Source organism: Aythya ferina (genome assembly GCF_964211825.1).
Source record: "Aythya ferina genome assembly, chromosome: 6".
Classification (NCBI taxonomy): domain Eukaryota; kingdom Metazoa; phylum Chordata; class Aves; order Anseriformes; family Anatidae; genus Aythya; species Aythya ferina.
This window is the reverse complement of record NC_140303.1, coordinates 33,091,650-33,118,328: the sequence shown is the minus strand read 5'-3', so window position 1 is coordinate 33,118,328 and position 26,679 is coordinate 33,091,650. Positions and strand designations below refer to the sequence as shown.

At 36.5% G+C, this 26,679-nt stretch overlaps 1 long non-coding RNA gene across 1 annotated transcript in view; it reads left to right on the top strand.

Moving 5' to 3' along the window:
• The window catches only part of LOC311439214, a 288,783-nt gene extending 266,392 nt beyond the window's left edge, over positions 1 to 22,391 (top strand). The window contains exons 9-14 of the long non-coding RNA XR_014694593.1: positions 7,513 to 7,587; positions 10,912 to 11,078; positions 12,957 to 13,113; positions 13,190 to 13,338; positions 20,486 to 20,591; positions 21,677 to 22,391. This is a non-coding gene — a long non-coding RNA (uncharacterized lncRNA). The remainder of the gene's footprint in view (positions 1 to 7,512; positions 7,588 to 10,911; positions 11,079 to 12,956; positions 13,114 to 13,189; positions 13,339 to 20,485; positions 20,592 to 21,676) is intronic.
• The last annotated feature ends 4,288 nt before the right edge of the window (positions 22,392 to 26,679 follow it).

Genomic DNA, 26,679 nt, shown 5'->3' with positions numbered 1-26,679 from the left:
CCATGCCCAGTGTGTGGACATCTAGGCATCCTTGGAGCTTCAAGTGTACTAAAAAAAAAAAAAAAAAAAAAAAAAAAAAAGTAAACAGAGAAGTTAAATCTACAGAAGCCACTACAATAAACTTTTTTTTTTTTTTTTTTTTTTTTTTTTTTTTTTTTTCAATCAACCTCAATATAAAAGTGTGGCTAGTATCCCATCCCTGTGCCTAAATTACTATTTGGACCAACTTGGTAATTTCTACTACAAGCTCTGAATGACTGTCAAAGTAGTCCTCCATAAAGTAGTTCTGCAGAATGAGAAATCCCAAAGACCGTCTGGTAAGAGAGTCATAATTTAAGTAACAAAAGGCAAGTGACACTGTCCTCCTATACAATTATTGGTTTTACCTCATGAGTCAAGAGTTATTAAAAAATATTCTTGTTGATTTAAACTGACTTGACAGGTGAAAAGTTTTTGTCATTTTCTGGCACTAGTTTTGTCATTCTTAGGCTGCTAATCAAACCTAACCAAACCAGAACAAAACAAAACAAACATGAAAACAAACAAACAAACAAACAAAAACACAACATCATTTTAATGCTAAATAATCAAAGTAGCAGCAAATGATCTAAGGATTTTGCAGATAAGTACCTTAACTTCAGACAAGATAAGGTGTTTTCCCGTACAGGGCAAACAAAACTCCTGTGCTCTGGATTACTGTTAATCTTGCAGTGACTGGGAATTCATTGCACTTGATTTATTGCAGCCCATGTTTAGGCTGTGTGTTTTACATCTGACTCTGCTGCCAGGTATGCTGAAGTAGTTGTTAAAATAAGATGCCCAAGAAGCCACTCAGCCAAGACATGCCATCTGCTTCTTGATGACTGACAATAGAAAAGTCTCTTGCATTACTGCCAGTGGTATTCTCCCTTTCAAATAACTGTGCAGAACCAGCATCATTCTGTGCCATGTTGTTAAAGATGAGAAGGACTCAGACTTTCTATTTTACTAACAATTTTATAATTTGTAATCTTATTCTTTTGGTCCAAAAGTTTTCAGACAACCCAAGTGTGTGTTTGTGTATATATATATATATATATATACATATATATATATATATACATATATATATATATATTATTTTTTTTTAAAGGAACCAGTAATATTTGGAAAAGTAATTTTAGATGAAAAATAAAAAAAATTTATGTTGACATAAGCACAATGTTCATTCTTTTTCTAAATTAGTTTCTGAGCAGCTGGTACACTGTGGAAAAATTTCTTTTGCCTTAATGACCCATTTATACAAAATACTGAAATAAAATTATTCACTCAGCTCTAACAGGTGTTGCTATGTGTGTTTGCTTCAGTGCATTGGTGATGCACACCATAGGCTGTTCACAGATGAAGTGTCAATTGGTCAAAACCAGTAGGTTAAACAGTACTAGATTCTACCAATTTTAAGTGAAAAATATAAGATAGAATAATCTTCTGTTTGCAGAAAGCATTTAACTTCTGTCAGTCTCCAGCACCCCAGGAGAGGGGCTGCTCTATTGGAACTCATATCAGTTTTCCACCAGATTTCTGAGAAACAGAACACATGAGTAGTCCTAAACAGTTTGAGCTTAACAAGGGCAACCACAGAAACAACTTGTTTCCTGGAAAAGTTGTTCCATAAATTCATGACATTCATTTAAATGAATGGCATTTTTCAGCTGTGGCTGAGGAAAATCAAATTGCAAGCTGCCACCAAAAAGGTGGTGTCACTTCCTCTTTGTCCCTCCCTGCTCTCTGTGCCTGTTTGCATGCTCCCAGCTCTTCCCTTGCACCAGGACTGGGGGTTATTTCACCTGGTAAGCCAGTTTCAAGCTCTAAACAAGTAGTTTCTTGGTTAGTTTGATATAAATTGCTGAACCTATTTAACAGAGTGAGAAGTTGATTGCAAACGCTGTCTGCTTGTCTCTGTTCCTTCACCCTTCCTCAGCTCTGCTAGCAGTGGCATTTTTGCATCCATGCCTTGAACCACCTTAAGCGATTGGTACTGGTTAAAAATAACTTAGTCAAAACTGGCTGTTATTGTTCTGGATCAGTTGTCCCCATGGTGGCACAAACAATTGTATGAGGATGCCTAAAGGGGAAATGTCAGGAGAAGCTGTGTGATCAGGAGAGCGAGAAGAGAGGAGAAGGGCACAGGCCACTTTGGCATCCAGGGCTGCAGAAACAAATGGATGACAAACCTGTCCTTAGGACACACTGGGTACCTACATATGGAGTTAAAAAGCAAAGCTGATACAGATTCACATCCTAGCTTGGCATGCACTTTTTTCCAGGTACAGATGAAACTACTTAGCTACTGTGATAATAAAAAAGTTTCACTGATGAAGCTGCTGCAAAGCACTTGAAAGGCTCTGTCGTGGCTTAGTGCATCTGCAGTAAGAAGCACAAAGTAAGCTATGCTAATATACTGCTATGTGTTCCGTTCGTTGGGGTTTACTTATTCTGCCATTTAAGACACACCTTGCAGCTGAAAGGAGCTCAGGAGTGGACATAAAATAGAAAGACACTAAGTATATTACAAGAAATAAACTCTAAGTAGAATAGTAGCATACCATGAATATATATTTTGAATGGTGTAGTGTTTTCAGCCTGAAACACCTGTGTATGTGTCAGTATAGACCATTACAGGGAAGCCTACAAAAGCCCTATATTATGAATACATAAAAACACATGCAGATGATGACTGAAAGTAATCTGGATTTAGAGCTATCTGGAATATAGAGGCCGTATTAATCAGGGACTCTGAGCATGGGCAACACCTCTTAGGTTGCTTACTGAAGTCTCTTGTGTCATTTAAGATTTTTGTTTTATTTAAACGAGAAATGGCTTTCATCCCATGAGTAGGTGCTGGCAAGGCACATTGCTTGTGGCATCAATGAGATGCAAAGAAGCTGTCAGCCTTCTATTCCACTCCTTTCCAGGTGCATTTGTTACCTTAACACTTATGTTTTACCTTTATATTGTGTGATGGTGCTGGTCTTTGCTTTATTTGTACAGTTACATTAGTATCTGTCCCTCCAGCATACAATGTCAGGAGTTGTAATGCATATTAGCTGCATCATTTACAAGTTTGTCCTAATGAAATTTGGCTAAAGTGGTCAAAGTTACTCCAGACTAAATGAAACCACCACATGTTTTTAACAGTTCAGATGACAGCCTAACATATCTCTCATTGCTTAGGATGGTATGCACCATTAGTTTTACAAAATATGAAAGAGTAGCATATGCCAGAAGCTGCTGTCCTTCAAACTTTCACATTATTTTTCCTCTTTCCTTGAAATGCAAACAAAGTACAAGCCTTGAAAGATCAACCATGCACAGATATGGTTTGTCAGCTACTTAAGAAACAAAAGCAGAAAAGAGCAAAAAAACAAAAACAAAACAAAACAAAAAAACACAACTGCTGGTATTTTGCTCTTAGAAGAAAAAAAATAATTATCATCCTGTTGTATCCTGTTTCAGGGGAGTGGGAGGAATTATAAATGAGAAGTCCGAACACCAGTGTCTGCTGTAGGTGCAGCATTCAGAACAAGAGCTGAAAGGCTCTTGACAACTTTCCCCTTTTGGTACCTTTTCATACTTTTTCACAGTTTTTCAGGTGACAGCCCACTCAAGGCAAAAAGCTTGTCTAATTAAGTATTCTAGATTGTATTTTATTGGTGAAGATCTAAGTTCTTAACCTTAGTCCAAGAGCCATCCTTCAGAAAGCATCCAATCCAGTTCAGGGTTGGAATTTGAAATCATGAAGTAAAGACACTACAACAGTAAGTCATTAATATATTCCCTGTGAGTCTGCTTCTCAGATCTAGAGCTCACGAGACTGTTATCATGACTATTACCAAGAATAATGTGAAGAAAGATGTATACTACTGTGTGGGAATTTTCTTCTCAAGGCAATGAGGATATCACATGCTGTAGGGTACTATGTCTGATGTAGCTCATTTTAGAAGTTAAATTTTGCCATAGCTCTCCGGATATCTACCATGACTCCCATTCCCCTTGTATTCTTAAGAAATCCCACTCTCATTTTTCATTGTGATCACAAATACATTAAAAAGGAAATATGGCAAACAATCAAACAAAAAAAACAAATAAACAGAACCCTCATCACTTCTGCTATGCAAATTGTTGTGCAAATAGCATACACAAACTATATATATATATTCTTGTGGTTTTAATAAATGAATATTTGGAGAGACCAGTAGTAAAGTAATCATAAAGCTCAGTGTGAGGTGATGGTGGGCAGAATCCCAAGGTGAAATAAAAACCTGTCTTCATTCACACTAAAGGAACCATGCTGACTGGCACCATCCACAGGTGGTGGGGACCTGAGGATGTGCACCAAATATATACTACAACAAAAATAAGAAAAGAAATAAAAATCAACCTCTGAAAAATTCCCTCCTATATAGGCATGTGCACTGGGGACAGCAGCTATAAATGATAAATCTTTAGCTCTGAGAATGGTGTATTTCACTTAATTTTCTATAAAGTGAAATACTTCTATTTATTTCTTGAAGACCTTAATTTTCCCTCCCCCACATGCTTTGCCTTTGAGGAAGCCTCATAAATATTTCCTTATTATTCCTCTCTTTCTTAGGTTGGTCCCTGTGAAGGGCTTGGAGGAATTTGTTTATTCACTGTGAATCCTTTCTCACATCTGTTTTGTTCTTTTGGTCATGAATGTGAAGCAGCAACACAGGGCTTTTTAAATTCTGTTTGTTCATTAATTTCCTTTGTTTTTCTTGTTTACATTCAGCATTTCACCCATGAACTGTCTGTTCAAACTGTGTCCTCAGAACCTTGGCCATGTAGATTTAGCATGTCAACTCCCAATTCCCGTGAAATCATTACATGTTTATTTGCATTCTGACACTAATTCTACATAGCAATTTACTTGTCCCTGATTATTATTATTATTATAATCATTTTTTTATGTTCAAGATGTTGTTGTGATTACTCCTTTGAGAAGCAGCAGAAATTCCTTGTGCATCACCCTTCTGATACTTGGCTGGAAAAGGGGCCCTGATCAAAAAGCGTCTCTCTGTTTTTTTTTTGTTTGTTTGTTTGTTTTGTTTGTTTGTTTTCTTTTTAATACAGTAAAATTCTGTTTAGTTTGAGACATAAAGCACTTACTTCTGTTTTTCCCCTTATTACCTGTTTACTTACTTTCTCAGTAACCCACCAAAGGCCCAATAGATTGTGGATGCTCCATGCCACCATCACATCGTAGGGCCAAGGCTGAGACCAGAGACCGTGTCCTGCTGCCATCTGTTCATGGTTTTGCCTACATTTGTGTTTGACTCAGGCTCCATCTCAGCAAACCACTAGCTCAGCACTATCCTGTCCAAAGGCAGCTGGGAGCAGCAGGCGGCAGGCTGGCCAAGAAATAGCAGTTCTCCATGGCTAGCCCATCTCAGCCAAAAACAGCACTGGATTGTGAATCGTCCTGCTCTGCTCCAGTGATGAGGGCTAAATTGTTTGCAGATAATAATATCCCCCAGGAGGGAGGCATCAGCAGGCTCTGCTTCCCAGCTGGTCCTGGCACTGCAGTCTGGCTGTTCATCTTCAGCTTCTGGTGGTATAAAGAAATTGAGAACTCACAGACAGGCTCAGCTCTGGGGACTGCTTACACCCGTCCCCATCCAGGCAGAAAACTCCCATTTCTCCATTATGGCTAGGGCATGGAAGCAGGCAAGATGAAGGAAGAGCACGCTCAACTTCTTATGGTCTCAGCAATGAGATAGCAAGTAATGAGATAACAAGTCTTTTCTGTGCTTGAGCAAGCAAGTGTTTCTGTCCCTTTTATACCGTCCCCTCATGGGTTTGAACTATCCTCACATATTTCTTCATTTTTATCAGTTAAAAGTGACAATTGCAATTTCTCTTACTTCAGCAAAAATATGACAATATCATCATGAATGAGTCATCTTATTCACACCATTACAGTCTAAATAAATTTTAAAGTTACTAAAAAATGCAGCAGCCCTTTAAAAGTGCCCTTATTCTATTAAACAAATTGGAAATATTTGTATTTGCTGGTTCTCCAAAGGACTATTGTATTCATGAACAAGGATTATGAGAACTAATTGTTGGGCTTTAGCAATTTGCAAACAGTGATTTTACAAGCAGATGATTCAACATAGTCTTCTTTGGTAACAGAACAAAGTGTTTCTTGTTGCTAACTACAAACAGCAGTAACCATTGTAGATTGGGAGTTGACTTCCCAAAATGATCAAATCTTCTCACAGTATCCTTCTGAAATAGTATGCAGCACTTTTAATAGTTGCTTGCTCTAATTACAATTAGTAGCATGATCCAAAGCTTTTTTGAAGCCTGGGGTAAGATCCAGAGTCATTGGAGCTGGAATAACTCTTGAGGAGTTTGACAGCAAATGTACAAAAAATCTCTTTTCCATTTTATTCTAGGACATCTTAAAAATATTCTTCTATTTTCTATTGGAGTTTGCCTACTCTGTAGTCCAAACATCCCATCTGTGCACATATTATCATCCAGGTTGTCTCTTTTTTCCCTCCAGCTGCACTGAGAGACTTTCCAATTGTTAGTTGGAAGTTAGCTTCACCCCTGATTTCACTTTGTTCTCAACATCACTTCATCTCTTTAAATTACAAAAAGAAAGGTTTTCACATTGCATTTTTCATTAGGCAGTAGTATCTAGACATTTAGAACAGTCTGTATTATCACAGTAAGTGTACAAGGACAAAGGAAACAAATATCTGCCTTTGTTTTGGAAAGGAAATTAAGAAATACAAAATGGTATGAAAATTCAAAAGGCTTAAATTTATTTTAAAATTGAAACCACCTTTTAGCGTTTTTTTTTTTTTTTCTCTGGGTAACTTTTCTTCTGTTTTTAAGTGAGTTTGATATTACTGTGGTACTTTGCTTCATCCTAACCTTTTTCCTCCCCCTAAATTAAAAAACAAACTAGATGCCGAGCATAGATTGCTACAGACAGTAGTTGCATGGAAAGCTTAACACAATTTCAGAGCTGCAAGCTTATCCGCTTAAGGATATTACTAAGAAACCAGATGGAAGATAGTTTTCCATAGCTAACCATCTGGGCCCTGCAATGATACACTCTGCCCTAAGCATTGCTGTGGGAATTGACTTCATGATGGGAAAAAACAGAGAAAAAGAGACAAGCAGAGAAAGAAAGCACATAATATTTTATATAACAAAATGTGAAGCCAAAGAGTCACCATTTTGGTGCGTACTTCAGTGTTCTCCTCTTTGTTTTATAATCTGTGAGACAAAGAGAATAGAATATGAAAGTTTAATAGTTAAAATAACTTCATAGTCAGCTGTGAAGGAAATCAGAGGTGGCATATTGTTTTGAGTGGAACTTTGATTGAATTATTGGAGGGTAAGGTGAAAATGAATAGGGCAATGTTTTCTGATAGGGCTGCTAATTTTTTACACAGATATGTAATTTGATGTCTGTCTGGTTATTTTATGGAGATCTGAACTTCAGGGCTTCCAGAAGTTCTATGTCCACAGCTGAGATCTGCAGTGGTTTGCAGAGACCAGAGAAAGGTAAGAAATACAGCATACTGCAATAGCTTTGTGGAAATGCCTGCTAACTGGATGAAGTCAAAACAAAACCTAGAATGAGTGGGTTTTCTAAGCAGTTTCACTGTATGGCCTTAAAATTGAATTGTCAGTGAAGGGTTTTAGGTGTATAATAGTAGTAGTCCTGGAGCCAAAAGATATATCAAAGATCATATTCTCTGGTGTTCATGAGGATCTACAACTTACCTTTTTTTTTTGGCTGCAAACTTTAGCTGAAGTTTTCTGTGCAGTTTAGGCATTTCTGTTTTGTTGTTGTTGTTTTTCCTGCTATGTTGGTTCTTCAACATCTCATACTGTCAGCTTTTGCTGTTGGCTTTTGTCCACCAGGGCAGTTAGAGGATCATTTTCCTCTAGCTATTCATGTGCTTTTGCAAAGCCTGTAGGAACCTACTGGAGACCTATTTTCCTTCTGTCACTTTCTGAATGAAATTTGCCCAATAGGGTAGATTAAAAAAGAAAAGAAGAAAAGAAAATAAAAAAGATAAAAATAAATAAAACAATAAAAAATGATTCATATTGAAGCCTTGAGTTGAATAACCCAGATAATGCAGGTTAGCTCTAGTGCACTATGTCATAGTGTAAACCGTTGTAATAAACTACTGAATATCATTGAGCAAATGTCATCAGCCTCCATGAAATATTTGGACCTTATCTAGGGTTTCCACCTGTAGCTTGCTTTCTGTGTCTGTGTGACAGATTCAGAGAAGTATTAAAGAATAATTATAAAAACCCAGAGAGCAGTCCATTCAGCATACTTCTAGATAGGCTCCTTACCAAGAAATAAAATGTTTATATATTTCCTTCTTTTTACCTAGCTAGAACTGTTGGTTGTTCTTGATATATTTATGTTAGAGCTGTTCTTCAAAGAGAGAAGTAATTCCTTGTAATGATTTAAATTGTCGTTGTACCTTATACTTTAACAAAGTCCCATGACACTTTACTTCAGCCTCGCTCTGTGTATGTGTGTTCCTGCATGCTTATTGCATCTGGATGTCCACAAGCAAATAACACAGATAGGACTGGATGTCAGGTAATCATCAGTATGAAAATAGGAATTGTTTTTTCTTTTCCCACAGGAAAATCTATGTGGGAGAATCTGTAATGCTGCTTTTTCTTTAGTGCATGTGACTGCAATGGAACAGGGTGCTTGCTTTGGTTAATGCTAAGATTGGCTTCAGGCGTTAATGGTGTGAAATAGCTTATGCAAGAATATACCACAAATCTAGCTACTTATCCAGTTCTTAAATTAGTTTTGTATGAAAATACAACTAAACAAAATAATACTGAAAAGCCTTGCAAAACTTGTCTGCTTCCACCCATCTCTCCTTTTCTTCATTACCATTACACTGTAGAGTTAGTGATGGGGTGGGGGAACCTCATCCCTTAAACACCTGGCATTTAGAAGCCTCCACAGAATATACCATGAAAGGCAGAGAAAATCTGAAGGTAGTCAAGCACTGAAATAGGATTTGGAAGTGAAGAAACAAAAAGACTAACCTGCTAACCTGAGAAGTCTCTGGTGTTCCAGAGCTTAGAATGACACCAAAGGGTTTAGATTCTTAGAATCTTGCTGTGGGCCTAGACATAGAAATCAATGATTTCCTCCATGAGCCTCCATATGGGCTATATTCTCAGTCAAAAAACTGTCTGAGGCACAGAAGAGGACAGTTACTTCTATGTGTAGAAAAACAAACTGTATTTTTTTTATATAATCTAAATTGAAAAACGTGTTTGTTTGTTTCCAAAAAAACAAAACAAAACAAAACAAAACAAAACAAAAAAAACTAACAAAAAAAAAGTTGCTTGATAACAAAAGTTGCTTGATAACTATAATACATGGCTTGAAGGAGATGCAAAGTTCATGTGACAAAAATAGATCACTGTTTTGCAAAACATTTGCTGTTTCTGACTATTAATATAACACTTTCTTCTTCTGGAATTTATTGATTTATTGGAAGTTTGTGCAGCTATGAAGTGTCAGAAAAGTTTATTGCCCTCTTTGGACTGATGTTGTTCCAAGCTGTTTGAAGAGCAGAACTCTCGTTTACATCCATGGTTTTCCTCACTAGTTGGCAGTCAGTCTAGTGGTCATCAAGCAGTGAGCTTTGTTCCTTAATGAGAAAAAGATATAGATCTCAATTTACATCTTAGAACACAGAATACCATGAAAAGAATGAGGAAAATTACTCTGGATATAAGAAGTAAGCTGCTAGGTTGTGATATAGTAATAGAATAGAAATATATCCTAAACAAGGAGAAACATTTGTTCTTGAGTTTCTTACGTGCAAGCCTTGAGCTGAAAAACATGCAACAGTGCAAACATCTGCTTTGAGACACCTCAAGGAAGCACTAAAAAGTTGCCTCTGTGTCTGCAAAGACATTATTTCCAGTGGCTGTTCTCTATAGCTTTATTGGTCCTAAGGCCTGCTCCATTCCTGTAACTCTGTCTCTGCCCTGTTCTATCTACATTGAGCACAAGTTATAGATCATAAAATGTATAATTTAGTCACTAATGATATGATGCAGGAAGATATTTTCTAAAAGTATCTCTGAAGACTGCCTTGTATACTGCATTTGACTATTAGTCAGCATCTGCCCAGTTCCACCACAGACACATGAGGTTTGGCCCAATGTTTCTTGATATTGCAGTGCAGCATTATTGTAACACCAGTTCTTTGGGAGCACAGCTCGGATGGCAGCTTCATCCAGTAAAGGGGGAGAGGGACAAATAAATTTAAATGGCAGTAAAAGATCCAAGTAAGACAGTACCAGATGTGAATATTTTTCAAAAAGATCAAGCAGAGTGTTGAGAAATTCCTATTTAAAAAAAAAAAAAAAAGGATTATTTTGTTTGCCTACTCATGAAAACTGTGCTTTTCCCTGTACAAATAAGTCTGCGCAAGGGGGCAGTTCATGGGTCTATGCTAAGAAATACCTCACAATTGGCATCTTAAGCAAAGGCAATAGATCCTGATTTTCACTGATTGACCCTGCTCTACAGTAAGAACAAGACAAAATTCTGCCTATTCTACATATCTCCTCATCCCTCCTCAAGAAGATATGTGTGGAGGCCCAAAGGGGCTAAACCTTTTGGTAGAAATATGAATGTGAAAGCCAGCACAGCTCTAATTCTCTCCCATGTTTTTTTTTTTTTTTTTTTTTTTTTTTTAATATATAATAATTTTTTAATATATATGTGTATACATGCAGTTCTCTGTCTGAAGTCATGTTCTACGTCTTTCAGTTTAAAAATAAGCTTACTTACATTTATTATTTTTTTTTGAACAGAAAGACACTCTTTCTTGAGAAGCACTTTATACAAGTCGCCCTTTTGCCATTCATGAATCTTCAGAAATGTATGCTGATTGCCTGACACTGAAGTGATAGAAGGCCTGCATTAGATCAGCTTCAACTGAGTGCAATATGCTGCCCTGGGAGGGTGACTGCTCAATGAGGTAAGTTCAATTTGTTCAGAGGGTCCTTTTCCGCTAATGGGAAGTGGCATGAAATACTCAATCATCATTAAATGGTCAAAGATTTGAATCTGTTCATAGAATTGTATCTAGAGTAATTAAGTTGCTGAATGTGTCTCTAATTGTCTTATTGCAGTATTTCTGTGGCTCTGAAAAATGAGAAAAATAACAAGTTTTGTTAAAAGACAGAATTACAGTAATTTGAATCTAGAAGCCTAAAGCCTTCCCAGACTCATACTGTGTTACAGGAACTGTAGATTTATTTATTTATTTATTTATTTATTTATTTATTTTGAGATGTGTGTGAATGTACTGTGAACGTATTAAAAAAAAAAAAAAAAAAAAAAAGAAAGGAGAAAACAAAAAAGAGCAAAAGATTAAAGAAAAAAAAAAAAGATAATGTTACATCCAGAAGTTGACTGGTTTTAGTTTTACAAGTGTAGAAAGTATAAACAGACTTTTTTAATTCTTACAATAGACTGCCATGGGTAGAGACACCTTCCACTAGACCAGGTTGCTCAAAGTACCACCCGATCTGTCCTTGGAAATAAAAATTCTGGGATTTATGGACACTTGAAACAAGATTTCGTCTTAGATGATTTTACAGTCCTGAACCAGGAGTGTGGATCCAGTGGAAATGGATCTCCTGCATTTCATTGTGATTTCTCTTAATGAACTATACAATTAAGAAAAAAAAAAAAAAAAAAAAAAAAAAAAAAAAAAAGAGAGAGAGAGAGAAAGTTTACCTGTGTTGAGATATAACACAGTTTCATGGGGGGAAAAATATTCTCTGGAAGACTATTAAATGTAAATTACCTGGGGATCAGGTTTGATTCACAAACCTCTGGAGCTGAGAGATCATATTGGAAAAGCACGGTCATGTGATGGCATTGCTCTGACCCATGTCCCTCAGTCTCCACCATTAGCTTCTGTTTGGGACATGAAACTGAGATAAGAGTATCTTTCTCATGGTCAGGACACTGCTGGTGGAGTGTGGTGCCATTAAAGCTCCTGAAAATCTTTTATGCCATGTAGAATTCACTAATGATAGGTTTAGCCTGGTTTAGTTCCCCTTAATGCTAAAATTTTGCTAAAGCAAAATTTGTCCTTTTAGTTTCAATTTTATACATCCCTGTGTTTTCTTTTTTCTTGATCCTCCAACTTACGTTATTTTCTGTTCCCTCTCTCTCTCTTTTTTTTTTTTTTTTTTTTCTCTTCTCTTTACATTCACTTTCTTTACCTCAGTTTGGCTAGTAAGATTCCTCAAACAGGAATGATCATATAAAAAGTGAACACTTATCTTTTATTCTCAGACAAATTGCTCACCGCAAGGTAGAGTGTACTACAGAATTGCTATACATAAAACAAAGGCATTTTTATTGTGTTGTGATGAGAATAGTTCACCTTGCTTGTGACCTCAGGAAAGCAGGCTGTTTCATGCATGCAATTTTAGCTCATTGAGATTTCAAAGATCCCTTTCAGTTTAATGTGCTGATGAAGGTCTGCAGAGAAGGTGGCAATGCCAATATAGTGGGCTTGGAGAGAAGCAAACTTTGAAGGAATGTGAAAAGAGTGTGAAATTTGGCTGAAATTTAATAATACACAGAGGAAGTGGGAAACAACTAAAATTTTCAGATATCAACAGCAAGACTACAATTAAATTTCAGGGTATCAAAAACAAATAAAAAGTTCAAAACCAGACTGCAGAATCTGTATTTCAGTTGGTGTACTCATATTGATCATAGGGTAAGCTTCATTCACCCCCTTGGGGCTACTCAATTACAGACATAAAAATTAAATCTGTGGTCTCTACCTGGTTATCCAGCAGGTTCATACAAGGCTTCCAACCTCTTATTTCAGGAGCTGGTGTAAGCACACAGCTTCCACACACCTGGCCGCTCTCCAAGACTGTGCTCCCTCACCAGCCACTGGAACAAAGCTCCTAATATCCTCATAGATTAATTCTCTTCTCACAGTGTCCAAGTTACCAATAAAGGAAAGAGAGAAAGAAAGGAAGGTATATTATTTATTTATACTTTTTTTTTATATTGTTGGGACCCTGCATACTGAGTCTTTGTTCTGCTACATCTTAGAGCATTTGTGCTTGAAGAGGCTGAGTATGCAAATGCTATTGGGAAAAAAAAGGGAGACACAAAACATTGAAAGCAACCAGGAGGTTTTTAAGAACAAGTTAGAAGAGATAAAAGCAAGAAAATGACAAAGAGAAGTTGAAACCTCAAAGGTAAGGAACTTTCAAGTCCATATTCAATAAACAGAAGACAAAGGAAATGCATATGTGTTTTAAAATTTACAACAATTTTTTATTGTGTTAAATGAACAGGGAAATGTATTTTTTTTTTTTTTTTTAATGATGAAGTCATGAATTGATCTTTGAAAGACAGCTTGGAAAGAACAGAAGATAGTAGTACTGGACAGAAGCATGGACAAAGGAATTGCTTAGAGAGTAGCTGGGCAGGATAAGCTAAAGCAGCAGGCCCAGAGAGTAAACACACAGATTAGTTTTAGGAAATGAGCAAAGAAATCAGTGAACCTTTTAACTGACATTTAGAAAAGTTCACCATTTCAGGAGTGATTCCTGAGAATTGCAAAGCAGAAAATAAATCTATATCTAGCAAATGGGTGCTCCTTTCTGCTTTAGATTTATTGCTTTCAAGTAATAAAAGAATTTAAGTTGTAAGAATAATCTGGCCATGACCCTTCATGCAATTAGTTAGCTTGAATGACTACAGGATTAGGTCCTTGCTCGCAATGTATATTTCCCTACTCTACAGGAACTGACTTAAATACAGTTGAATCAGTTCATCAGCTTGGCCCCACTGAAGGTAGGGGGAGCAAAGAGTAGAGCTGAGACCCATTTTTCATCTTTCTGACAGCAAACTGCTCGATACACTTAATGTGAAGGAGAAACCGTAGTCAGAAACCAAACAGCAAGTAGGTGCTTTAGGTAGGTGCTGTTTACTAGCACAAGGACACAGGACATTCATTTTTCTAATCCTTATAAGCTCTAGCAGTGCCTAGAATGGGATCCCATCATGCCCCAAGTTAAAGCTTCATCTTAGATAGTACATGACTGTTGGCATGCCATTTCCTGCAGAGGCACACACATGTGAAAAGATATTTTTGCCATGATAGCTCATAGTTAGATGCCAGCATGAGTTTACAGGCCATCTCTTGGTGCTAGATTCCCTATTTACTTGTAAAATGGTGGAACACTGATTGCAGCTTTACAGAGGAAATACTGGGGAGGTGACACAGTGTGCATCTTACAGGTGGGTGAGGTTCCACCAACAACGACCTATGGCCAGAAAGACTTGTGAGATACTTCCGAGGTTCAAGCACACCTGGTTTCATTTGGGCACAGGCAAAGAAAACCTAACACCTGTTCTGAGAAGGTTAATACAGAGTTCAAGAATAGACCTGTTTTACTGCTGTCAGGTCATTCGCTGGAGATGTTCAGGGACAATCAACAATCTAAACCTGAGTACATATTGCAATGGCTCCTAAAACAGGTAGAGTTTTCAACGATGTAGATGTACACTGGGCCAGAATTTGTGAAAATACTGCCACTGGTTTCCAGCCTTAATGTAGTGACACTCAAAAACTGACAATTCATTTTAAGTGTTTCCACTTGTCCCAGAATTGGAAATGTGTTCCTAAAGAGCTAATCCAGCACAGAGCCTTCTGGTACCTCTGTTTCTTCATAAATATTAATAATTTGCCACCAAGTATGACCATTGTGCAGCAAAATAAGCTAATGTGTTATGTTCACATATTAATCTTACTGGAGGCCCGAGGGAAACCAGAAGCAAAATACTTCAGTGAGAGATTAGTCTGGGCTATTCTCAATGGAAGATTAATCCAGGAATAGGCTCTACATTTTCTACTCATTTACCCAGCATAAGAATTTATTAAATAGTTCCTAAAACTGCAGGAGTTGGGGAGCTTTCCTGTGACAGTTTTGCCATACTTTATCCTTTTCCTTTTCTGTTGTACTATTTTTCTGCTTTACCTGATAGTTTCACTGAAAAAAAAGTTGCATCTAAAAGACTCTGAAGATTCATATTTTTCTGTAGATGTAAGAAAATAAAGATGAAAAGGACTTAATATTTTTGTTTTATTACTCTCATTTTTTGTCTGAATCATTGCTCACGCTTGCTTAGAAAAATGTTAGGGAAGGATTTTTTCCAGAAGTATATAAATTCTATTGTCTTTTAATAAGGCTACAAAATTCCAAAGAATATATATAACATATATATATATATATTTTCCATTTGGAAATGAATTTTAGACCCATAGAAAATTTAACTCAATGTCCCATGAAAAAGCGTAAGGATATTTGCTATGCATTGATTCTTATAGATACTTGTAGTATATTGCAAGATATTGTTTGTCATAAAGTAATTGTAAGATGATGTCATATTGGTGGCATATTCCAGGGAATACCAGATATTGTATCATCGTGTAATTCTGTGTCATCGATCTGTGTACTCTGAAGAAAACTGGGGGGGGGGAGGGGGGTGGAAGGTTAGTAGGTTAGTTTTCTCCTGAGAGGAGTTATCGGTGACCTGAAAGCCTGGAAATATCCTTCTATTCCTAGAAAATCCTTTTAGCTCTTTATATCACTTGGTATTGAGGTCGTGTCTCAGGAGGAAAGGGTATGTTCTGCTGATGAAGCTCTGAGTATTGGGAGGTCCACACTCATATCTCAGCACAGCTGAAAGCTCCTTGTGTACTTATTTACCTGGTGTGAGTCTCATAGGTATAGACTTACAAAGAGGTACATGGAAGAGGTATTAGGTCTCATTACTATTGGGAATCTCCTAATCTGTGGTGTTGAGACAAACAGAACTTCCTTGGCCCCATGTCAATGTTACAAGAATAAACATATTAGGTGTTTTTGGAGAATTCAGGAAAAGGTCTATCTGCATACAAGGGCAGACAGAGAGAAAATTGATTTATATTCACCCTAAATAACACACTAAATAACATAGGTTACCTTACCTAACACACTGGACTTCAAGGATAAAGGATAGACAGCCTTGTGCTAGCATGGAAGATTATGCAGCAAATCATGCAAATCTAGAGTTACGCTAAAGATTCATCCTGTGGGTATCAACAACAACAAAAAGTTCTCTGAGTTTACGAGGTGCCACATTTAACTCCCAGAATAGGAAATACTGACAGTTCATGATTTTCCTTGTAATAATTTTTCTTAAGGTTGTTTGGCATTGTGCAAAGTAAACAGCTGTGTAGAAGTCTTTCTTCATGAATATAATTATTTTTTAATAAAACACTAAGTGCAGAGCTGTCTTTGAACAGCCTGCTGCACTTCATCACTTTTGATAGTCTTGGATAATTTGCTGTATTATTTATTGTGCTCAGACTACTGCTTACAGGGCTTTAAGATCTCATTGTGATTGAGACAGCACTGAAAACACCATTGTGATATTACTTCTACACAAACTCAGGACACTTGAGCTAAAAGAGCTGAAAGTTTTCAGAAACAGTTATCCTACATTCACCTCAGGAACAGTACGGGACAGATATACTTGCCTGCAAAAACAATAGGTTCACAGGAGGACATTTTTTCTCCATTTTTCTGACTTAGATTTGTCCATGACTCCAAGACAAAACCAGTTACTACCCTGCTCCAGAACAGAGGAGTCAGATTATGAATCTGTCTGCCTCAATTTCCTCTGGTAGACTGGAGTCAATTTCCCGTGGTACATGGCTCCCCATGTACAAGAGGTACAGAGCCTCGTCACCTTTCTGAATGGGGAATTCAGCTCCAAGTAATCCCTTAAACGAGGAAAAAACATCCTACATGCACCTTTTGACTCCAACATATGACTGTGCAAGGAAGCCTTTTACTTTCTATATACTGATGTTCCACTCTGCAGATGGTCTCAAAATGGTACTATCTTACATAGCTTGGACTTTGCTGCTCAGTAGTCATCACTGGATTAATGGCAGCTTAAAATGATACCAGCCATCCAGATTAGAAAAAATAAAATAAAATAAAATAAAATAAAATAAAATAAAATAAATACTGCAGGCTATGCCCACTTCTAGTCTTTAATCCTTTCTGGGAAACCTAAATATTAAAAAATAGATATTTTTTTAATATCTCATTTTCTTCTGTTCACAAACATTTGTATAACTAAGTTTTATCATTATTTATTTAATTTGCTTATCAGTAGAAAATACAGACTTTTTTCCTGTGTGTGAAAACTCATTCAAAGAGAAGAAAAAGAGGAAAGAAGAAATGCTTCAAGTGACAGGGATTTTTTCTTTCCTTTCCTTTGAAACAATGCCTTGGGAGATCTTTGGTAAACACATAGTGCCAGGTGTGATGGAGGAGCTTCCTGGAAGGGCAGGGCAGGATCCATTCCCTGGCTGCCAGACCACTTTCCTCCAGTGAGGAGGAACTTGCTGAAGCAATTGTTATAGCAGCCAGATCTCAATTGCTTTTTTTTTTTTTTTTTTTTTTTTCTTCCCCTTCAAGCACATGAGATAGTTGTTCCATGCAAGAGAGTGTTCATGGGTTGGAGATAAGACCTTGAGTGCTCTCTGATTTTTATCATCTCTGCACTGCCGTGCCCTGTGAAACACTTCACTATAGAAGAGTTTTTTATCCACAACACTGGAAACTTTGTGAATTAAAACACCATTTAGCAAGGAAACAGGGATTTTCCAGTGTGTGTATTGCTCCTGCTGGTGGGTGAAGCAGCAACTTCTTTGCCTAGTATACTTTGGCAAACCACTTAACAATATGTGCAGTAAAATGTTCTCCCCCTTTCATTTCAGCTATCACGATTCAGAAGGAATAAAGTCTTTATGTGGTGCTAACAGAAAAATATGCAGATATAACAGAATTGCCCTAAGTCCTCTCGATAGTCCTCCACTGCCTCCTAAGGCACATCAAAAAAAATATGGAATAAAAAAAATAAATAAACTTTAAATTTTAAAGATGAGCCTTATTAAACTCAGGGAACCTTCCTCATTATTCTGTGGTTACAGCCAGTGCTGGTCCTATTATTGTTCATCCAGGTATAAGGTTGGGGATTTACTCAAACTATTGTTCTTGCAATGTACTCTGAAGATGATCAGGAATTCTGATTAGCCATATTTCTTTGGAGAGTGCATACCTTCGCTAGATCTCTTCTCTTGATCTTGTTTTATCTCTGACTCCCACACATTTTGTTCTGGGCTCTGTAAACTCCAGGAGCAGAGGAACTTTGACACTTCTCATTACATTATATTGCTGTTCAAGGAAAACAATTAACCTCAAGCAGCAAAATGAAGAACTTGTTACTTCTGCCTGGTAGGGATCACAATTGGAGCTGAGCAGCTGGGAAACAGCAGGGACCTTAACTGATTAATTAATCAATTAATTTATTTATTTATTTATATGTGTGTGTGTGTGATCTGAGCACACTTGTGAGTGATTTTTCCTGATACACCTGACATTTGGCTTATTTGTTGAGTTATATCCCAGGCTGACCATGAAGAATTAGACCAATCCGCATTGCTTAGTTCTTATATGTTGTTTGTACTGCAAGATAGATTTTCCATTCTCTAAGCTGATAGATACAGAGCTGATGAATATGCATTTCTGATGTATTTCCACAAGCCACACTAACACTTTTTCCTGCATAGATTTGTGCCAGAGAAATTCCACTGTTCAAGGTTTATTCAAAGAAAGCAAGATTCTGGTTTCAGCAAACATTTAAAATGTTGAAAGAACTGCTTTGAAAATTTCACTCTGTTCTCAACCTTGTAAATATCTGAGGCATTAAATGAAACAACATACCATTTCAACATGTTTCTGGTGACACTAGTTTACTCTTTATTTAATTCCACAAATTAGGACCAATTTCTAAAAAGAGAGCTCACTTTGGGAAAGGAGGATATTACAGAAATGTAACCATGTACATACAGTGAAAAACATAGCCAATAGCATTTCACAAGGTGAAATCCATGCACAGTAACATCAAGGTAGGTTTTCAATGATTAATAAAAAACTCAAAATTTCACTAGATCAAAAAATAATTGCCAGATTTATCATTTTCTTCCCATTTTTATGCATCACTATACTTCTGAGCAGAATTCTGATAAGGAAAAGATAGAATTTATGTACTAAATCCAGATTCTGAGGTGGACATGACATTTAGTGAACAAAGATCCATGCATGCAACATTATGAGGCTGTCATGGCGCCTTTCATATTCTAGATTCAGCATATTAAAATCGACATTAAAAATGTAATGAATACCTTTGCATAACAAAGTATATATGAATACTGAGAACAAGTTCAAAGAAACAAAAAATAACAAAAATAGAAAAGTATATTGGAAGTACATCAAGAATTAGTAGGTAAATCAAATATTTCTTAATTAGATTTTGAACATAAAACAGAGAATATGGACATTTTATAACCTGAACAGAGTTCCAAAAAGGACCATGTGTCCCAGTGCACATACATCGTCTTTATTATCAATATAACATTAAATGAGTGAGCTTCTCAAATCAAAGCCCCCTGTGAACACTTATTCCATTACCCTGCTGGAGACATCATTCATGTGTGTTTTATAGGCTTTTGCACAAAATCTACTTTTTTTTTTTTTTTTTTTCTTTCTTAATTATACAGAAGTTTCTCACATTTGCAAATGGAAAATGCTAGTTTAGTTGGTGGCATTTTGCACACTGGTAACAGAGTATCTCACCTATCTCAAATTTTGCCTACTGTGAGGTAGAAATAGTGTAGAAAAAAAATGAGCAAGATATAGGTCTCCGTTTTTGTCACTTAGTTGACAAGGTCTGTCAGACCTGTCAGGTTCCCTGCACAGTAAGTGCAATCTAGAGAGGAAAGAACACTCCTCAAGACTCAGCCAAATTCCTAAGTGCCCTGCAACAGTGTCCCCTTTCCATATCCCAGCTACGTCCCTTAGGTCAGCAGTACAGACAGAAATGTAAGGCCTATGTAGTCGAGACAGGATTCACCTGTATTAATGTGTGTTAGACCTGGAGTATGCTTCTGAACTTCCTGGTTATTGAATTTCCCAATCACTTTGTGAACTGCTTTCATTCACGTCTCACTCAGTAAGTATCAGCACAGATACTGAATTCTCTGTGGACTAAACCAAACTGAAATATGCACTCCAGCTGTGTACCCAATGTGTTCCAGCTGTGCACCTGGTGTTTTCCAACCTGAGCCTGGTTCAGAGAAATCCACCCAAATGTATACATTGTGGATCTTGAGTTATCTTCCTTTTTCCAAAGGATGTAGTCAGCAGTATGAAGTCAGTGCTATGTAAGAAAAGTTTTCTAGGGAAAGCAGTAAGAATTCTTTGAATATTTGACTTGCAGGTCAAATGTAGAGAACTAGCAGGCTGTTGTACAGCAGAAGAAACCAACGTTGTACTTGAAAATCTTGTAAAGAGAAGGATACCATGTGAGTGGGTTGACCAACTTGGTAAGTAAATAAATTTCTAATGTATTCTCTCATATTTAATTTTGATATATTTATATCTAAAATATATATATTTATACTGACACTTTTTAAACAATATAATTTATAGATGTACTTCCTGGCTGCAAGCTATAACGTTAAGATATTTGCAATTTATAAAGCATCTTAAATTGCCAGTATATATGGACATATAAGTTAAGTGCTTAAAGTCAGTTGCTGCTTGGTGTGTATCTTCTGTGTGAAAACAATGGAATAAAATATGTCTGGTGAAGCAATAAAAAGTGCAGTAAAAGGGGAAAAACAAACAAACAAAAACAAACTAACAAAAAGAAAATAATAGAAACAATTCGTAGAAAATGAGATAAAACAAAACTGATGCCACAATAGACTCCCATCCACCATTACCCACACAATTCATAAATATGCAATGAGATATAGCACAGTTAACTTTTCACTGAGAAGAATGAACTATTTGTGCCTACGCACACTGATTTGTGGTTTCCAAGTGTGTAGTTAATTGTGGCAGAGAATCTGGCCTGGTGTCATTCCCAAGCCTCCTGAGCAGAATAAGTGATGAGTGAACTTCAGAAGTGACTGATGTACACACATTAAATCATGCCTGGGTTTCGCATCTATACATCCCATTTGGACATTTATGCTTGAAGTAGCCACTGACAAGAAGAGAAAAGGATGGTGTTTAGCAGGAAGCAGAAAGGGGGAGAAAGAGTTGAATAGTAAGACATTTTTCAGTTTAGCAATTCACAGCCAAACACATATAGCACATGTTGTACTGGCAGGAAAAGATTTCTTGGGTATTATTAAAGCAGAGAACCAAACAAAAAAAAATAATCATTTGAATCACCTCAAAATGTTCTTTTTGTCCAAAGTAATCTGCTTTCTTTCTTTTCAACTACTTAGTTCCCTGTTTTAATTTTTTTTTTTTGAATGAAAAATGCCTTTTCAAAACTGAAATGCAGTTTAATTTAGAAATGTGGAGATGAAACATACCTTACCTTAGAAAATATTCATAGAAAATATGTCAATCCTTTTTGTGTCCTTATTCCTTCTCTTTTGTTTTTCTCATCCAGGGTGCGAATCTGGGCAAAGATGTATTATGTATCACAATGATCCCCCTATTTCTTTTGGGGGTTATATTCTGCAGTTTCTGCAGAAACGGTTCAGGTTCCCAAGTAGCTGTACCAACCACATTGGAGATGCAAACAAGCATGCAAGAGTTCCAGATTGGTACAACTGGTATGGCACCGGACAGTGGGCAACTGTGCCCTTCTGGAGTTCACATAGGATAATCAGATGTATAAAAAGATGATGTTAAAAGTTTGTATTTAGGTAATATTTTTTTTCATCTGTTTGAGTTCAAACCTCATGTCAGAGTAATTGGTCTTTACAAAGACTTCTACATCATCTGAGAGGCTGGTCATTCAGTTTTTGTCTTTCCTTAAAATGCTATTAAAAATATTTCCTGCTTTTTCTGACAGCCTTTGTCTACACTCTATTACTGTCTCTCATTTACTCTGGGAAGATAAAACAATTAAAAGGTAATGTCTGGTTTAATTCTGGGTGTTAATTCTTATGTTCCGAGAGAGCTTTGTGAATAATGTGACCAAGAAGGTTACAAAGCACCATTCGTTCCTTAGGAACAAGCCAAAAATAAGGGAAATGAAACAAATGAACAAAAATGTATGTAACTAAGAGAAACCTTATATTTCTTTGCATTGACTCAGCCAAATTTGGGTATTGCAAAGAGAAGTGATAAATAAATGTTTGTTTCTATTCATTCAATAACTAATTTCTTGTGCCATAATATTTTAGAATCAGCACAGTGATACTTAAGAATAGAGGAGGAAGAAGGACAGTATGGAACACCTTCTATTCATGTGGTGATTTAGAAGCCATCAACATGTCAGAGCCTGTCTCTCGAGCTCAGAACATGCATTGCATTGCAGAACTGTGTAAATGGACAGGATGTTATTACAATGTGAGACAAAATGGAGATAACTTGGGATGTTTTGGGAGATGGGATGTATGGAAGGTGGGAGGTATGTTAAGATAATGTGTTGTATGCTATGCAGAGTATATACTCTATAGTATATAGCAACCAGCTAGAATTTCTATTCTTCAAAATTAAATTCTTCAAATGGATTCCTCCTTAAAGAAATGTACATTTCTTCTGCACTTCAGAAAGAAGCCACAGTCATTTGGAAGGTAGCTGACAGTGGGGCTGCAATCCTGACCCACCCTTTGCAGAGATACGCAAGTCTCCTACCATGGAGCAAGATGGATGGAGACATACAATGTATGCAGTACCTGGCTAAAACTATAATCTGACATAGAAATGAGGATTTATGTTGCTTTTCCTTCAGCATCTTGTTAAGAAGGAAGGACCTGAATGTTCAAGTGGGGAGATTCTAGGCTCTTGTGGTTTGCTAATTTTGCTGTTCCTTGACTGGATACACCATTGCAGCCGAACTGGAGAGCATGCCTGCATTTCTGCCAGAGCTCTCCCTTGTTTTTCAAATTGGAAGGCACAGAGTAACTTGTAGAGCAAGTGAATTGCTTGTTCTTGCTTATATGATTCATTATTATTTTCCACAGTCATTATGAATAGAAGTAAGCCATCTGTTGTAATATCAGTGTGCCTTTCATGAAGAAGCATGGCTTTAACCAGAAGTAGAAATGAATGTGACATAAAAATGGGTTTGGGGATCTACAACTACATCTAAATTAGATGGCACAATAATATCAGCAAATGATATGTTTTGTGAGAATATTTACTACTGTTTTCAAAGAGAAACACAGTAGGCTGATATCATTTTAAATTACGAAAAGAAGTGAAGTTTATTCACTTCAACAGAATAAACTTTATGCACTGACCTTCAATATAAAATCTATGTATTGTTAGACTACTAATTAAGCAAGTAAATACAAAATTTGATATTAAATATAATTTCCTTTATCATTTTAGATCAGCATTAGTCATTTCCAGAACAGCTTAAACTAAAAAGCTCTAAAGCCTTTTGATCTGATTTTTTGGTTATATTTTAAAATTTACAAAACAAATTGCTGTGTCTGTGAGAACTGATGTTAACTTTTCTGTAGAACTGTCTTAGATGGGCTGTTCTTTGGATAGTTTTTTTGGGGAGGGGAGGGGGAGAGGTTGTAGGGTTTTTTTTGTCATGCTGCCTTGTATTTTCTTTGAAAGGCTTATACTTTACAGTAAAAGTAAAGTTGAGAATGTTATCTCAGTTGCACACTTTATCATTTTTAAAATATTTACTTAGTTGTTTTCCTAAAATATGATTAAAGTCTATTCTAAGGATGCAATTTTCACAAGTACCTGTTAATGTTGCAATGTGATAACCTATTTTCTCCATTTTTTTCTTTGTGTTTGCTTTCCCATTTATTCTTCCAACTCAAACATGATTTCTTTATGTCAGAATTGGCATCTTTTTCTGTATATATGAAACATATTAAATGGAGAAATCATGAACACTCTAAAGGTCTGTGATATTACTATACATTACTGCAATACTATATATAGATACAGATTTATCTATCATGCTATTGCAGTAATATGTGCTGTAAGATCTCAAAGTAGAAATCTTCAATGCTTGTAGGTTAAGCTCCCTGCCAACAATCTCAGTGCAGTTTTTTAGCTCTGGGTTTAGGATTCCATGCACTTGTGCTGAGTCTGTCTGGGATGGAGTTAGCTTTCCCTGCAGCAGCCCACACACTCGTAGATAGCTCTGCACTCGTAGATAGAACCACACTGGTATCACTCCACTGTGGTGTCTATTGCTGCATAGTACTGGCACAGTATCAGGACTCCCTCCAAGCCCCCAAGAGCCAGTCTATTACTATTTTTTATGAACAATTTGCAATCAGACTGGGTTTGGATGAAATGGAAGATGATGGACATAAAAAAAAAAAATAATGGAAAAGTATGCAAAGAAATAACTGGGGGTTGTAACTTGTATCGCCAGTGAAGAACTGCAGTCTATTTTTTTTTTTTTTTTTTTTTTTTTTTTTTTCTGCCAGCTGAGAGATCTGTAGTCAGAGTCAGAGATTAAAGAGAAATTAGTTTAGAAGTTTTCTTCCTCTCACATCAGTTGACAACTGAAAACTAGAAGTCTTTCCTTTTTCAGAGAAAAGCCCTCACTACTAGGAGACATGATGGAACATCCTACAGGTGCTTGGAGTGAGAATTCCCACCTTTAAGTTCCTTTCTTGAACTTTTCTGTATCCAAACATAGCTTTATATTCTTTCCAGAAGATGTAAAAATCCTTCAGTAATATTGCTGTCCCATTTTGTCCTGTGTGTTGTGTATCCCCACCTTCAAACAGCCATATGGATAAAGGGATTGATGAACCAAAGACTTAGTTTAACATAAAGAAATCATCTTTACTTTTTGGTAAAATAAAGTACTTAAGGTATAGCAGACAGTTCACTAAATGAAGAGATGTAATTCTGATTTGAAAAGGTTGCCACATAATTTTAAGTGTGAAATGACCCAAAGAATGAAAATTGGTAAGGAGATGTTAGCACAATAGAATCAGTTGATCATTTCAGCAGGGCAAAGTTGGAAAATAAGTTTATTTCATACAGTATCTGCAAAGATTAATTTCATATTCTGATATGCAATCTTTTTTTTTTTTTTTTTTTTTTTTTTTTTTATTAACTGATTCATCAACCTAAAATTAACTGCCTTATTCCTCAGTGCTGTACTCAGCAATGGAAAACAGTAGTTCACTGGAGTGGTGAAAAAATAAAATATACAAGGTGCTTGAGTATCTACTGAAATAACTTCAAAATGCATAAACAGGTGATGTTTTCCCTTGAAAGTTATTTTCCATATACTGAATATGCACAGATAAATCAGCAAATACTTCCCCACAAACATACACATATATACATATGCATATATTGAAAAAAGAAAGACTGAAGGTTGCTTCCCTAGAAAATGCATAAAAACAAAATGATCTCAGACATGGTAACCTATGCAATTGATGACAAATCAGATTTCAGGAACCACAACCAAATCCTGGTCCTGAGTTTGAAAGCAGACCATTGGGGTCATGATTGATTCCAAGGTTACCCTTTAAATGCTGTTAAGATTTGGTAACATCAAAGTATATGTCAGCTATCCCTCAAGCGTGCACAATTGTCTGCACATGCATGCATTCCCTGTCCTACAGACCAGCCAAAATTAATGAAAATCCTTGGAATGGAAAGGGTACCTTAAATAGGGCACTGCTATTGTACCTCATTTTTAGCTATCGCGCTATTATATTAGACATTCATCTTTTATCCTTGTTCAGCTCCAGTAATAATGTGTCATCTAAGACTCCTGACTCTTAATTAGAAATCATACTGCTATTTTTCACCTCGCTCTGCTATGCCCTGCTGTGACTTTTCTGTCAGCCTGCTCTTCCCTATGATATGAAACAAGGTGGGGTAGCATAGGGGTTAATGCAATTATTTACATTTGATAATACTGAGTATAGCAGTGAATTAATACAACATTTTGCAGCATTTTGGAGCTAAAAAGAAATTAGATGCCATCTCATCACTGATTTTCTAACTGAAGTGTGCTACATTTAACCTTTAAACTTTATGCTACTTGCACAATTCTAACTTCACAGGGTTTTTCTGGAGAAGAATGTGCAATTAGACAGGATTTGGAGGGACTGGGAGATAATGGACATTAAAAAAAAACAAACACAACCATTCCTTTAGAGATTTATTTGTAAATTTCATGGCTTGTTTATGGAATCAGATATATAAAATTGTCTCTCTTTATATTTTTGCCTCTTTTTTTTTGTATTTTTGTTTTGCATTCCTCCAAAGTGGTCACACTACAAAGCCAAAGGAATAATAATGTATAGTTACCTTTTTGAAATAACTGCAAGTGTTAAGTGCTGAGGACTATCTTAGTGGAGAACCCAGACCTACTGAAGTAAGAGGGAAAATTGGACTGACTTGCAGGAGGCCAGAATGCCACCCACAGAGGTGCCTGATTGCCGGAAAATGCTAGGTTCCCGCTGTCTGAAAATCGCTGCCATCTCTGATATC